The sequence below is a fragment of the Ipomoea nil genome, unplaced genomic scaffold (genome assembly GCF_001879475.1).
Source record: "Ipomoea nil cultivar Tokyo-kokei standard unplaced genomic scaffold, Asagao_1.1 scaffold2036, whole genome shotgun sequence".
NCBI lineage: Eukaryota > Viridiplantae > Streptophyta > Magnoliopsida > Solanales > Convolvulaceae > Ipomoea > Ipomoea nil.
The window spans coordinates 5,902,461-5,908,698 of NW_017618464.1; positions in this window are offsets into that span (position 1 = coordinate 5,902,461).

Below are 6,238 nucleotides of genomic sequence, written 5' to 3' on the forward strand. Positions count from 1 at the left end.
ACATTTTTGAAGATGACTTGGTGAAGTCATTAGTCTTTCAACTAAGTTAAAGCATCCTTAACAACCAAACCTCCTATTTGCGCATGATCCATCAGACTAATATTCTAATGTGACGACAATTAACATTATTAATAAAATGTTTAAGTCAACGCAAATCGATAACAATTGGTAAGTGTATATTTGTTCATATTTTCACCTTAAATTTTAGCTTATTTTGCTTGTCATTTGTTATAATTTTATCCAAAGTTTTTCTTATTTGATTCAGTTGTGTGTTTAGGTATAATCATTGATAATTGTGATGGATTAAGGGTCTGTCTGGAAAGCATAAAAATGACTTATGGAAAATGAGTCATTTTTCGAGAAGGAAAATTTCCTTTCTGGTGTTTGGATGCATTATGGAAAACTGTCTTGGTGTGTTTGGTTCATTTTCTGAAAAAAACGAGTAAAATTATATAATTAAACATTTTAATTATTTTATTTAGAATATAACAACATGTATAATAATATATAATAATATAATAATAATTTTAATTATAATAAAAAATAACTAATAAGATATAATAATAATAATAATAATAATAATAATAATAATAATAAGTGGTATAGTAGTGGCAGTATGGTGGTATAGTGGTGGTGGTGGTGGTAGTGGTAGTGGTCTTATTTGTTATAATATAATAGTAATAATAATTGGTGGTGGTATAACGGTGGTTACGTTGTGGTGTGGTGGTGGTGGTTGCGGTGATATGGTGGTGATGGTGATCGTGATGGTAGTAGTGAGGTGGTGATGGTGGGGTATGGTGGTAGTGGTGTTGGTGTAACATGGCGTTTAGTTGGATACCCTTATGTAATAATAATAATAATAACATTCAATATAATATAATAGTAATAATAATTGGTGGTGGTATAACGGTGGTTACGTTGTGGTGTGGTGGTGGTGGTTGCGGTTGATATGGTGGTGATGGTGATCGTGATGGTAGTAGTGAGGTGGTGATGGTGGGGTATGGTGGTAGTGGTGTTGGTGTAACATGGCGTTTAGTTGGATACCCTTATGTAATAATAATAATAATAACATTCAAATGGCAAATATGTCATTTCCTTCTTTTCCCTTTTTCATTGTATGGATGAATTCATTGAATTGCAATTCATAGGGGGGCCTATGAATTGCAATTCAATGAATTGAGGGAATTGCAATTCCCTCCAACCAAACAATGTAGTTTATCATTTTATTGAATTGCAATTCAATGTCAATGCAATTCATGCCAACCAGACACCCCTAAAAGTTGGAAAATGACTTCTCCAGAAAAATAGGGGAAGTCATTTTCCTCCAAAATAAACATATTTTCCAAAGTCAACGGAAATTGATTTCCGTTGACTTGATTTTCCAGGCACATCCAAACACTGGAAACTCGAAAGAATGGTTTTCAGAAATCATTTTTCAGGTGTCCAAATACATCCTAAATGATGTTTGAAGCATTTTGGATGCATTTGGAGTTAATGAGAGCCAAATTAAAGCTAAGGAGATGGATGCAAGACCTATTGGAGAGCCAACAAGTAGTGGTTTCAATGGTTTTTATCATAAAGACAAACAAGGCAATAGTGGACTAAAAGATCAAGGCATTGCAATTCTCAAGCATCTTGTCCACTACTTAGTACTTTAACCATATCTCATCGTATGAATGTCAAACTCAAATGATTATTGTGCCATTAGAAAACTAATTCAAAGGGCTATAACTTTATTGAAGACCATCAAGCCTACTTTTGATTTTTTTTTTTAGTAATATTGTCCCTATACGAGGTATTATTTGTTCTATACTTTCTATATATGTTGCCTCCCAAAGAGTCAATACCACACAATCATGGTTCGATCGTGTGACATTCTCTCAAGGAGAGCCACATAGGTGTCATATGAGCACATGTGCTTGGCACTTATTTTTTATGTTAAAACGGTTAAAAACATCAATGAGTCATTATGCCATAATAAACGGGTGCCTACATGCCCATGTCTCAGTCCGTGCAACACTACTCTCTAATGTGATTTTCTTACTATTTTCTACACAAGCGCCTACACGCTCCATGTCCCAGCATGTGGAGCTATCACTTGCTTTGCATTTAAGAACAATTTCATTCATTTTTACTTGATTTCGACCCATTTTCGAACCCTAGTTACTTTTCATTTTTTCTTCATATTTTTTTAGGTTAAATTAGGCTTAGATTTATGTTTCTAAACATTTTGAAAGCTTGTATTAAAGCATTCACACTTGGATTTTAATTAGACATTTTCTAGAAAACATTTCATTTTTCAATTTGTTGTTGCATTCCATAAAATAGTTTTGGTGTGTTTGGTTCATTTTTTCATAAAATGAGCATAATTATACAATATAGTGTAACATTGCACTGCTGAATTATTTATATAAATAAACAAAACCAACAATATTTATTTAAACAAAAAAAAAAAAAAAACATTGCACTAGTATCTCGCGGGAACTAGAGATATGGTTTCCGTCGTAAACCAGTGTTTTGGTTTTCGATGCGAAAACTAGTGCTCTGGTTCCCGATCGAGAAACCAATGCTCTGGTTAAACTTGAATCATAAGATGAAGAAAGATGGCGGGAGAAGGTCAGGGAAGAAGGTCCTAGAAGATGATGGAAGAAGGTCGTGGAAGATGATAGAGGAATAATGTTACAAAAGAAGGTCATAGAAGATGGTTGAGGACGAACGGAAGAAGCCGAGGAGAATAAGCTACGTGAATCATGATTTGGAAATTAACTTCCAAAAAAAAAAAGGAAAGTTGTTTTTCAAGAAAACAATAATATTTTCTCCTTTGACAATAAAATATTTTCCATGACTTTAATTTTTCAAGCCTTTTCAAACATGGGAAACAATGATTTCCAATAATCATTTTCCGAATTTCTAAACTAATTTAGATGATTTGTTCTATGGGTAAAATGACACTTGTAGCCCCCCTGCATCAATTATTTGTGATGTAAAAGTTTAGTCCCCAAATCCACCACATAAATTTAATGATGGAAAATTTATAATTTATGCATTTTTATAATATGTCACTTATCAATGTCAATTATTAGTTATGTAAATGTTGCCCCTCAATTTTCTTCTCGTACGGTATAGAAGGAGCAATATATATACCATTTTAAAATTTGAAATGCAACATTTACACAACTAATAATTAATGAGTAACATTGATAATTGCCATATTATGGATGACATACATTATAATTTTCCCTTCAATGATTAATTCTACAACACGATTCTTGAGGTTGAGTTTAACCTATTAATTAGTTGAACTTATAATATTATATAAATTCACATATTTTATTCTTTCTTTATGACATGGAGTATTTCAACACAATCAAAAGAAATAAAAAGAAAATCAAATAATACCAACTTGGCATCTTCACCTAATAGTGACCATATAAGGTGAATAAAGTAGTGATGTAGTATGAATGGTCAATGTTGTCAATTATTTTAATAACTATTATTTTTATGTGTGATGTACAAAAATAGAAACTCAATATGTAAACTAACGATCAGTGGTGTAATTGTTTGTTGAAATGAATGGCTCATAAAATCATTAAAAAAAATACTAAAATCAAAAGGATATGAAACATTCATTTTAACAAATAATTGAGCAAATTACCAAAATGGTCCATCGACTATGTCGATTTCACCAATTTCGTCCTACTCATTTTGACTTCGCTAATTGCATCCTTCGACTATCAAAATTTTAACCATTTTAGTCATCCGGTGACTTAGACAACAATTTTTAGGGGTATTATTGGAAGTTCATTGCATTCGCCATTTTCATCCTCCTCCTCCGACGTATAAGCAAATACAGCAACTCCATTCTCAAACTCGCTGAGATATTCTGCCTCCACATCACCTTCCTCAACACCCACTACGTCCGTCGCCGCCTATTCACCTTCTCCGATGCCGGCGTATGCTGATATAATACTGAACACAGCGAAGGAGGCGGCCGCTGGGATTATGGTTTCGGAGCGAAAAGCTCTTCGAGAAAGCTCGATTTCAACACGAGCCGCAGGTGGTTATTGTATGGACCATACAGTCCACACAGTGAACTTCCAATAATACCGGTCCTGAATCGGCAACTTTTGCCTCACCACTCTCTAATCTCCGCCACCCATCCCTCTGGTCCTCTGGTTCATCGAATCCGTAGACGGGAGACGACGACGCATCATCCGGACACTTTCCGGACAACATTTCACTCAGTTTCTTATCCCGCATTCCACTGTTCTGTAGCGAATTAAAAGCGACGAGTCATCCCAGCAACTTCTCGTTGAGGAAAATATGCGGCACAATTGCACTCCCTGTCCTCTGTACTAATTCCTTCTCTCTCTCCGAATACACGTCAACGTTGATTTTCGCAAAATTGAGCCTTCTCTCGCGTAGGAACAACCGGACGGCAGTACAGTGCAGTCTCGGCAATTGGATCGCGAGAAGAAGGCCACTCTTTCGTGGAGCCGCGTCCCATGTTCATCCTCCAGCTTCAAGTTGACGATCACTTTGAGGCCGGAGAGGTTGAATTCCGTCACTTTGTAATCGGACTCCACCTTCTTGACCTCAGGCGATTCCCTCAACGACGATATCCGCCTAGTGATAACATCCAATAAGCCGTAACTCTTTTCCCGAAAGAACTTCCCAATTGCCGGCACGTCAAAACTATCTGGCATCGACTTAGACCGTTCCAGGTCCCTAGGCGACACCGGCGTAGCCACTCCTGCTGGCGCCTCCGACTGCGGCAGCTGCGAATGTGGTATAATCATCTTTTACTTCTACGTCGTCGTCGTCGGATGAAAATGGTGAATGCACAATGAACTTCCAATAATACCCCTAAAAAATTGCCGTCTAAGTCAACAGAGGACTTAAACGGTTAAAATTTTGATAGTCGAAGGATGCAATTAGCGAAGTCAAAATGAGTAGGACGAAATTGGTGAAATCGACATAGTCGAGGGACCATTTTGGTAATTTGCTCACAAATAATTGCACTAACATTTTTTCATTAAGACCATAACTTTATTGATTCTCATTAGATTTGTATAAATATAAAAATTAAATTAAATTTAGTTGATCTTTGTCAACTTATAAATGTGAGTTTTAACCTGGTAACCCAAACACTGTTTCTCTTATTTATTGTTGCTATCTTCATTTTTTTCTTTTAATTTTTAAAAATAATAATCAAAATAAGTTTATATATATAATTTGACATTATGACATAATATTTAAGGATAACTTGGAAGTAACCTGTAAAAAATATCATTTACAGATTGTTTGAGTTTTGAATGGTCAAATTACAAGCTTTCTTTGTTTTATAGTTCAATTGCACAATGTGTAAAAAATTTAGTGATCTATTTGAAATTTGTTCCATTTTTTTTTTTTTTAAACAATACCATGCTCGGTGCGCCCAAATGAAGTGTAACTGTGGGTAGAGCTGTCAATGCGGGCTGGCGGGGCGGACTAAAAAGCCCGCCAAGAATACGGGCCTAGGTAGGGGCAGCCCGCCCCGCCCCCCTTAGGCCCGCGGGCCCCGCCAAAGCCCGCCTGTTTTTTTTTTTTTTTGTTGTTGTAATCATGTGTGATGTCCCTAAAATCTAAACTCTAATGCGATTATGTTAATAACTTAATTGCTATCTACTTAAAACACTTATTCATAAAAAATAACATAAATTCGTTCATCACAACATGACAACAATAACACCAATAGAGATAAGTATAATTATCGAAAAATCGATAATCGATAACCAACCGACCAATAATTTCGGTTAACGGTTATAAGCAAAAAAAATTGATTATTCGACTATTCGGTTATTTATCAATTACGAAGCTGTAATAACCGCGATTACCGAATAACCGACACTATATTGTATATATATTACTTTACAGTAACTAATATGTATACTAGTTACTTACAGTAACTAATATATATATTAGTTACTGTAAGTAACTAATATATATATTAGTTACTGTAAAGTAACTAATATATATATATATATATATATATATATATATATATATATATATATAATATAAAACTAAAAAAAAAAAAGGCGGGCTGGCGGGCTAGCCCGCCCCGCCAAGCCCGCGGGTTAGGCGGGGCGGGCAAAAAAGTCTTTTTTTAAAACGGACTTCAAAAACATGAGCCCAACCCGCCTTTTTGGCGGGCGGGACTGGAAAGCCCGGCGGGCTAAACCCATTTTGACGGCTC